This window comes from Mytilus trossulus, chromosome 11, assembly GCF_036588685.1.
Source record: "Mytilus trossulus isolate FHL-02 chromosome 11, PNRI_Mtr1.1.1.hap1, whole genome shotgun sequence".
Taxonomy (NCBI): Eukaryota; Metazoa; Mollusca; class Bivalvia; order Mytilida; family Mytilidae; genus Mytilus; species Mytilus trossulus.
Genome location: NC_086383.1, coordinates 48,762,733 through 48,773,378, shown reverse-complemented (window position 1 = coordinate 48,773,378; position 10,646 = coordinate 48,762,733). Strand labels below are relative to the sequence as shown.

The 10,646-nt window shown below is 29.5% G+C and overlaps 1 protein-coding gene across 1 annotated transcript in view; it reads left to right on the top strand.

The window, feature by feature from the left end:
- Positions 1-1,463: 1,463 nt before the first annotated feature.
- Positions 1,464-10,646, top strand: part of LOC134691255 (zinc finger protein 271-like) — a 67,481-nt gene continuing 58,298 nt past the window's right edge. The window contains exons 1-2 of the mRNA XM_063551650.1: positions 1,464-1,568; positions 2,820-2,876. The gene's annotated coding sequence lies outside the window, so the exon portion shown is untranslated. The remainder of the gene's footprint in view (positions 1,569-2,819; positions 2,877-10,646) is intronic.

Below are 10,646 nucleotides of genomic sequence, written 5' to 3'. Positions count from 1 at the left end.
GTAGTTTTAATCAAGCAAGCACTTTGCATTCATTGTACGCTCAGCAAATATTGACCGAAAACCGGTTGATAAAACGGGAATCATATTGTCTGCATGGAGTTGAAAGGTAACATGTTTGACCACGGCAACGTAATAGTTCAGAGCCTTAAGTCAATATATGTTCAAGGGCATTGTTTAGTCGATAAGAATTGACTCTGCAAGCGGTTCACACAAGACACAGTTGCTAGGTGACCGAGAGGTGCAGTGGTCAATTTAATTTGTTTATTTGGTTAAATTGAATTTTGTATGTACATACTTATGCGTCTACCAGTAATCTTGACAAGTCGTATATAAGCCTTGTATGGACGTTAAAGCTTTAAATTAAAAAGAAGTGAAGATTTTTATTTTGATTATTGAGTTTTTGCTAATGCAGTACATTTTCTACAGTTAACAGGTTAAGAATAAGAATGATGTTGACTTATTTCTATTTATCTGTACATGTGTACTTAAAGAAATATTATTTTAGGAGATGTGGGGTAGTATGAAGTCATCAAGATGGCTTAGACCAAGAAAAACAAATCTTATATAAACATCTACTGGTCAGGTGATAGCACATTTTCTTAATAAAACACAACTTTAATCTCTACAATAGAAAAGATATAAATAAATATAAAAAAGACTATTAAGGATCTTGTTAATTATCAATACCTTATTCTCTATAAAAGGACAAGAAATGTTCAGATATGACTAAATATGACCATTGATTGTGTTACTGCTTTGGAAAGGCACATTAACTGGCAAATATACATTACTGCTTTGGAAAGGCACATTAACTGGCAAATATACATATGACAAATTAAGAATATGAAAGAGCAAATTTTTCTCACTCACAGGATTTTTTTTCAAATTTTTGACTAAAAAAATGGAAAACTGAGGGAACAAAGAATAAAATTTGTCACATTATTAACTTGATAACTACACTTTGAGATTCAATTTGAAAAATAACTTTGAATAAAGGCAAATATTTTGAATGAAATTTTAAAATTTTAAATACAATTGCTTGGAAAGATTTATTTATAGATAATACTTAAAAGGTTACAAATATATTTTAATGGGTGAGCAACCTTTTTGAAATAATTCGTAATAAAAAAGAAAGTCTCAATATAGACTTTTTGTGATTGGCAAAATATGTCTAAATTTGGGTAGAATATATTCCTTAAAGTGGTTTCATGAATGAGGCCAATTACAAAAAGATGTAAAATAGGTCATAGGTGTTGTAAAATGAGTCATATTTATAGTATTTAAATGGTGCATTTCCATTTGAAAAATGGCTTTGATTTTAAAATACTTTTTATAGCTTGATTCATTTGAATCTATTTTCGAAAAAAGTGAGGAAACACACAGATGAAGGATTTGAAATCATGTTTTTATAATTGTCAATTAATGCTATTTTTATTTGAAGATAAGAAGACAATGATTTTATAAAGATATCATTTTGCCAGTAACCCATCAAAGAAAAGAACATATTGACTTGACACTGAAATCAATGAACACTGCAAGTCCTGACCCTTCATAGAAAACCCTAAAAGGTATTTTAAACATATTTATTTATAGTGGATTGGGAAACAAGTTATAGCAACTTGTATTAATCCCTTTCCATTTTGCGGGTGCAAGTGGTGCCTTGTAGAAGCATTGACCTACTCTTTTTCAAAATCCAAAGTCTTTTATGTGCAATAGATATCTCTAAAGGTATACATTAATTGAAAATAATGTCAAATAATTCATTAGAAATATTTAGTTATCTTAATAAAAGTGAAAAGTATATCATGTTGAAGGTTGTACCTTGACCTATAATTGTTTCCTTTAATACATTATTATTTGGATGGAGAGTAGTCTCATAATGGCACTCATACCACATCTTCCTAAACCTATAAAAGAGTTAAGAGTGGCCTCACATCTGACAATATGTGGTAGTAACAACAGGTACCCTCTCAACAGGCAGTATGTAGAATAAAACACATAGATATAAGAAGATGTGGTATGAGTGCCAATGAGACAACTCTCTCTTCCAAGTTGCAATTTGTAAAAGTAAACCATTGTAGGTCAAAGTACGGTATTCAACACAAAGCCTTGCTTTTAAGAAAACATAAAGTATCAACTATGAAAAGTGATTTGTCTCAGTCAGAACTGACCTATATATATTTTCCTGAAAAGGAAAGGGATTCAAGAAAGTGTAGGAATGTGGTATTAGAAATCAAAAAGATAAAATGCAATTACAAAAAAAGAAAGAAAAAACCTCTGCAAATGTGATACCAAAAATAGAAAATGAAAAACGTGGCTAAATTACTCTTTAACACTTATGAAAGGCATGATAAAGCCTTATATAGCTCTTTGTATTTGAAAAAAATGAATTAAGGTGTCAACAAGACATACTAAAAAAGAATAAGAACATTAGGTATGATTGCAATTGAGAACATTTGTCATTCAGAGTCAATGACGTAGAGGACAAAAACTCTTAAAACAGTTTAATGAGTCAGTCTAAAAAAAAACAAGGGACAATAAAAACACCACAAATAGAACAAAAAATATAGATAATTAACACTAAAAGAAGAATGATGAAAAGGCATGTAGAAATATGCAAAACATTTATTAATGAAAAATGATTCAGCAACATGGACCCACACCAAAAACAGTGAGATGAACACAGACGTGCCTTCAAACTGAGCTACAATTTGTATTATATTTTTGTGTGAAAGACAGAAAAGATTTGAAAAAAGTAGTTATTCTGATTATTTTGCCATAAGATGTACTATTCTAATCTGATATATTGTGCGATTCAGATATCATATTGATAAAAAGGAAAAGATGACAGGCACCACCTAGTTTCAAAATCCAAGGTAATATTTTTTTACAACCACAGGAAAGTACATTTTCTTTGGAGTTTATGGAGTGATTACTTTGAAAAAATTGAAAACTCAAACATTTCATTTGCTGATAACTCTTTGACCTATCATAGGGCTAAAATTTGTGTTGAAAATTTTAAGGAAAATTCTTATTGGTCCATTCTATTTTATAGACCAAATTTCCTCTAAAAAAAGTTCATTTAAACTTTTGTTATGCATTGAAAAAAAAAGAGAAAAAAAACGTCTGCTTCAAATGCTGGGACACAGCAATCTGAACTGGGGAGCTAGCCAATTAAATCTTTCATTTATATTCAGTCTTTGATTTTCTAGCAATATTTTACATCAAAAACAGAAACCTTCTTCTTAAAGAGGCCTTAATGTTATCAAAATTTCTTGACAATAACCGAAAATATTCTTGGTTTACATTTGTCAAGAATATTGATCATAATTATATATATCCTACATAAAATAGCAAATTGTAAAATTAAAGCGAGTAAACTTCTCAAGAATCTGATAGAGAAAGTGAGAGAGAAAAAGAGAGAAATTGATTGATTGAATGATTGTTGGTTGCTTAATTTAAACATATTTATTTATAGTGGATTGGGAAACAAGTTTTGCAACTTATATTAATCCCTTTCCACTTTGCGGGTGCGAGTGCTGCCTTGTAGCGGCATTAGCCTACTCTTTTTCGAAATCTACAAGGGTGTCTTTAACGTGCAAGAGATGTGGCTCTCTCTTAACACGGGCCAGCCATTTATCGTCCCCGTCCGACGGACTATCATCGTTTCCTCAAGACCATACTTGCAAATGGTGTCAAGGGAGAGCCGAAAATTGGGTTCCTGAAATTTTCATCCCAAACGGGAATCGAACCAGGAACCTTTGTGTTAGTTGGTTGCTTTACGCCCCATTAGCACAACAAGGCTATATTGCAGCCAAATTGAAGATGAATAGTTAAGATAAAAGAAGTATAACAATAAAAATAATGGTATATGCAAAAAATAATAAACTTGGATTAGATGAAGAATTCTACTGAGTGTGAGTTGACCACAACCTTGAAATTGAAGAATTTAGATGTAAAAATAAGAATGGGGGATTGGGGCTCCTTAATTTTTGTACTTTTTCTGGAATCAGTATTGTACCACCTAAGTTTAGATAGCCAAGTTAAATATTTTAGTCACATTACAGAAACGACATCCTGTTTACCAAAATGTTTTTCGTAGTTTCACTTGTTTATTAATTTTTTTCGCTATATTCATTATAATTTTGGTTCAATATTCTCTTCTTTAAACCCCACCTAGAGCCTTATTGATATATATATATATATGTTTTTGTCACTAACGATTCTTTGTTTGCATGACAATAAAGATTATTGTATTTAACCTTTTGTTCCAGACTTGATAATGTAAAAGTTTATTTGAAACAGAATTTGAATTGACATTTTTTTTTGTCAACTTAAATGCCAACTATGACGTCTTTAACGTCAGAGTTATGACGTCAACACTTAACCATGACATCACAGATGACATTTCTTAACAATATTTGTAATTATTATCCTATTTTGTTACCAATAAAATTGATTTTTATATAATAGGAAACTAATTTTGTGTGTTTTGACATTGCAAACATTTTGTCTTTTATATAATCCTACTTTTTTTAAACCCTAATATTCCTGAATATTATTCTCAATTCCAAATTTTATAACTCCTGTAGATAATCAACATGTTTTAAATGCTTTGGAACCTTAAAAGTTTGGATGCTCTTCAATTATTTTTAAGAATTTGACTTCCACAACATTTATAGTTATGATCAATTGTAAGAGTATTCCAGAAAAAGTTGTCATGTTACCCCCTATTTGAATGATATGTTCATAGTGAAGGGGTTGTATGCTGCTCAACTTGTTCTTTGTTAACTGCTCCTGGGCCTGTGGTCATCAAATCCATTTTTTTTTATTTCTGAGTATCTGTACATTATAATCCTACTCCGAGTAGTCTCAGTTCTACCCTAAAGATTTATGACTGTAAGCCCTGAATGCAAAGACATGGACTTGTTCATCTCTGCACACTATACAGTACACATAACTATCAGCTTAACCTAAACCCTTTAATGTATCCCCAGAGCCTTTTTAGCATCATGGTAATGGGATTATATTGCTTGAATCTGATGCTATTCAAAATCAATTGCTATGGATGTGATGGTAAAAGTTCTAGAAACAGATTTCTACTTTAAAAGTTCCCTGTTAACCAGAATGCCAAGGAGAAATGTTTTCCATTTGAATTGTTTTGGGGGTTTCCTAAGCAAATCATGAACTTGACAATTTTTTTCTTATAAGGGTACCCATTTTGTGAACAGCTCCTAACTTACTAGAATTTAGTAAAATTTTCTAAGAACCTTAACCATATAATGACATCATGAACCTAATATTTGTTTTTTAAACAGAATTATATTTAAGGTTTCCATTAGTTAAAATCAGACTTTGCCATTGGGGTTTGCAGTGTTGGAGAGAGCTTTATCAACTGTTACTCTTTACTGCTAGTTTAAACAGAATAAACAGAATAGGGCTGACATTTGATAGACATTATTTGTTTATTCCAATTAAACCCAATAAACCATGTTGAACAAAAAACCAGAAATAAATAAAATAGGAAGATTTTTTATACATGGTTATAAAATTTGAATCTGTGTGTATTATAAAAAGTCATTTTACTCTAATATTAAAAACTGGAAGCTTCCTTGATTAAAAACTAAATTTAATAAGACATGGCTTTTTGAATGACACTCGAGGACAAATATCTTTATTTTCTATTATTTTATGTTTTCAATATCTTTTTTTTTTAGGCTTCCTGTGCATTTTTATGGAAATAAGATTGGAGGTTTTATTTTTCATAAATCCATTAAAATTAAAATTTTGAAGTGCTGTCGTGTCACTTTTATGGAATAGATATGCAATTTACCAAACATCTATATATAAAATTCTGTCAGAAAGACAAAAATAGGATTTGAACTGGTCATTCAAAATTCAAGGATGAATTAAAGTCATAATTCTGTGCAATGAGGAATTAATTAACATGTTTCCTGTCCAGTGTTGAAAATTCAAATAACGGAAAATTGTACTTTAGAAAATTCATAAATTCATAGATATATTCAGATTTGGAGTAGCATTCAGGACATATTAATTAATAAGAAATTTCAATATTTATTTTGTTCATTCATGAGTTGAAATGTAGCTGTCAGCATCCCCTGGTTTTAAATGAAAACGAATGCAACACTTAATTTTAACGTTTATAAATTTCTATTGTGAATATTCAACATGCGGTCATTCGGTAAGGCACCATTTATTCTTGTCCACTCTATTTAAGTGTCAGCAGCTTCCGTACATAAATACCCGTTCAAATTATATTATTGCAGTTGTTACGCTTGAACATGCTTTTAACAAAAACCTGTAAAAATCACAAAGAAATGCTAAATAACCTAAAGCGATAGAAAATTTATCTTTTTTGAATTAATTAAAAACCATTTCTTTGAGGTGAAAAGGGTCGACCCTGAATGTTTGATATGTATGACCATTACTTGTCCTCACTTCATCTCATCTCATCATCTGCCATGGCGATTCCGCAATAGATGTGCGTAACGTGTCAGGGGCCATTCAATATTGCATTGTTGGACATTTGAGGATCAGTTTTCGCTTGAGATCTTTAACTTGACCTCTATTGTTTGTTGATGAAGACTTACACCTCACCTGGTCAGAGGCCGCAGAGAAATAAAATCAACGGTGGACAATAGGTGCTTTACAACGATATAATAATGAACCGAGACAGATATAATATTACAAAATCTATCCTTTTAATGGTCGGGAAAATTTGTGTCCATCCGTCTAAGTTACAATACAGGTTTTATTATTCAGCCTTTATCGCCACGGAAATTGCAACTGTGAACTTTGTCCATATCACATGCCTGCGATTTAAAATTTGTAAAAAATAGATAATTTGATGGGTATCACGTTGATTTAAATATACAGGTTATTGTTATCATAAACATTTACATCAAGTTAAGAATTGGAGGGAAAACAATGTGAACATTTTCCCATGAAATAAGTGATACATAGTCCACCCGACATCTGCACTATAAGTGACTTTTTCACATCATTTGTTTAAATTAATTGAAGCCCACTGTCTTTATGCAATATTTTAAGATTGATTTTCATGGTGCCCAGAGTTCATCATTGTATGTATATATGCCTTGTGAACCTTTGGTTGTAGAACAATTATTAAGAAAGGTCAGTCTTTTAAGTGTGAGTTGTATAATATATATAGCTAGTTGTATTTCCTTGTATGTTCTGTTTTAACCTTTTTGTCTTTCTGATTAAATCTATATAAATATGATTTTTTTCTTATTTCATAAACCAACAGTTTTGCAGTAATTGATATTGAACTCAGCATAAAATATTTGTTATTTAAAGTTGCACAATGCATCATTTGTATGTTACTTGGATATTTCTAATTATTTATAAATGTCCTTTACTCAAATTGCTATTTATTTTTAATTTCAAATTCAAAAGTTTTATCATAAGTTTCCATCTTTCATTATCATGCATAAAATTTGGATTTTAAACAATATTTGCACATTTAAACTAGCATCTGTTTATTTTAAATCAAAATTACGATCAGAAATAATGATTAATATTCCATATAGACATATGATATTCCTATAATTGTATGTTTATTAATGGCTATATTTTATTATATTACAAGATAGTATCATGGTATTGATATTTGTTGTTGTAGAATGCATTTCAATCAATATTTATCTAAAAAAAATATCCTTGATGAGTTTGAATATCCCTTTGGTATATTTTGCCTCTTCTTTACTTTAAATAATTTTTTTACTGATTTTTTTTGTGATATTCTTTCAGTTCTAAGAAAGTATATAAAAAGAATTAGATCAATACAAGGTTTTTTTCATGCATTCTGACCACAATATTTTTTTAACTGACATTTTTTTTAATTTTTGGAGGAGAAAAAAAATGCCTGATTTCTTTTTATGTATTATAAAGGTTCCATTTTAAAGGTTCAAACAATAAGAATTAACAAATCTACTTAAGAAATAATTCCTTCATGTCATGCTCTATGCTCATTTTAACATGGGTAGGCATTATATTTGTCGATATTTTACACTGAGCGTTAGCAAGGTGTAAACTGTAGTCAAATATAATGCCTACCCATGTTAAAATGAGCATAGAGCATGACATGAAGGAATTATTTCGATTCTTATAGAACAAATATAGTATTTTTATAGGTCGAAGCGTACAAAAAATTACCGTAAAAATGTTTGGCTGTTCCCGTTTTCTCCTCGAGGAATCTGTGCAATGCATTTCATATTTGATAAGTTTAAAAACTACTAGCAGGATAAATATATGTTGTTTCATAAAAATATATAATAAAAGTTTATGTTAGCTGCCTAAATGTATATATTTTAAAGGATAACGATGGAAATAACTTTAGATAAACAGTAAGTCCTTGCACATGTGTCAAGCATATTTTTTGTGCTCATTAGAACATGGCTTTGTTAACAAAGCGTAATAAGGACGTCATATTAGAATAACCTCCAAAGATAGACACTTACTACTTTCCCTTAATATCTTTTCAAATATCACAATAATAAGATTTTGTCAATCTTATTTTAGAGAATCAACAATTAATGTTTCTAAATGAGGACGTATATAATAATGTATATTGAAAAAGATGTTTCTGAAAGTATCAGGTTTAAGACATTTTGTTCTGTCATTTGCATGTTAAAAAAATAACAGATATAAAACAGTTTGCAAGTTTGATCAGCCATGAAAATTAATTTACACAAACTAAATTTGAAAACAACTTTTTCTTCTGAGTAAATTTGACCTTTTTTCTGAAATTTATCAAAAGCTTTGCTTTATGTTCCCTGAAAGACTTTTTAAAACACAGACGGGAAGTCTTAATGATTCAAATATCTCCAGAAGCATTAAGAAAAGTGGAAAGATTTTCACTTCAATTAAGGCAGACAATTTTAATGTTCTAAGCTGCATTATGTTCCTATATAAGCATAAGGATTAGCTGATTGTGTTATTTTCATTTGGGTAATAAAAATCTACCATGTTATTTTTGTCAGTTTCAAAGTATGACAATATCTAAATATAAATACACATTTACCAACTGAAAGGTCCACTGACAAAAATATTTATATTTATTTGTAAGAATTTTGAAAATATGATCACAAACTTGCACAAATGAATGAAAATCTTGTTTTGCAAGGGAGATAATCCAGTAATTGACATTTTTTATTTTGTCTGTTTGATATATTTATCAACTTATTGGCTGTAAGAAGTTAGAAAAGAAGATCAAATATATGTTACTTTGATTCTTAGGTTCATGTTTATAATAATCGATTTTTTTCTACTCCCAAAAACTAGAGCATAAATTGCTTGCACAAATGGTTATAGAACTGCTGCCTATTATACCATATGAAGTGATCTGGATTTATTAATAATGATTTACTTATTTATAATGTCAATAATAAAAACCTTGCAAAAAAATCAAAATTCAGAGAGAAGGGGCTTTTTTATTATGGAAAACTGTCTGTTGATGACTTCTAAATGTCGTTTTGATTTATTTTGTTGATTTCCTCATATTTTAAAAATTTTAATCCTAGAAACAATTCAAAAGTAGGCTGACATCTACTTATGATCTTAAACTATTTTTGTTTCTGTATCAATGACCTATAACCCTTAAATCTCCTTTAAACTTATTTGTATCTTTTGTGTATATCTGTATATATTTCCTGCATACAGCTAATTATCCTCCTAAATTTCGAGGAGGTATTTAAGTTCTTAATGAATAAAAGTACTTTTACCATAACAAACAAAAAAACAAAAATGTTGACATTTTATTACACTTCATTCATATCATCAACATGAAAATATCATTGTTGGGTCTGAAGCAAAAAGTAAAATAACAAAAATACTAAACAGAAAGTCCCTAATAAACAGCAAAATCAAAAGCTCCATTACATTAAATCTGAAAAAACAGCCTTACATTTTGTGAGAAATAAATAGTATTATAAACTTCTCTAGAATCATTTTGTTTCTTCAGATTCTTATACTTTTTATTAATTTTTTTTTTCTTCAAATTTATGAAAATGAAGTCATTTTCTGTTTCCATAGTAACTCACCTAATGTGAAATTGGCTTGCTTTTAATTTATATATATAGTATTGTTAGGACCATCCAAATTATGATACTTTTGTATCTGCACTAATATACAGCGAAAGAAGATCGTTTAATTTACTCCTTGACAGTTTGATAGAAACAAATATATGTCTCATTGGGCGCCCTACGTTTGCGCGCATTTGGGGATTAAAAAGTTTTACGTTTGCGCACAGCTTTTGATTACAATTGTGCGCATTCATTTTACAGGTAAACTCAGGTAAAAATATAAATAAAAATTAAATTAAATTATAAATGACTATATCTTTTTTTTATTTTCATGATAAATGTGACTTTGAATTATTAATTTTGAAAATATTTGTTACTTTAAATATTATGAAGACCAGAAGAGTTTGACCATGGCTATCTACCGAAAAAGGAACAAGGAATACCCAAACTCTACCAAAGTCAAGAGATGACGTTCAAAACACCATGGATGTCTTAGAATTGAAAATAAACAAAAAGGAATCATATATGTACATATTTCTGGGATTTTGTGCGTGTGCATGTGTATAATAAAACGAAGTTATA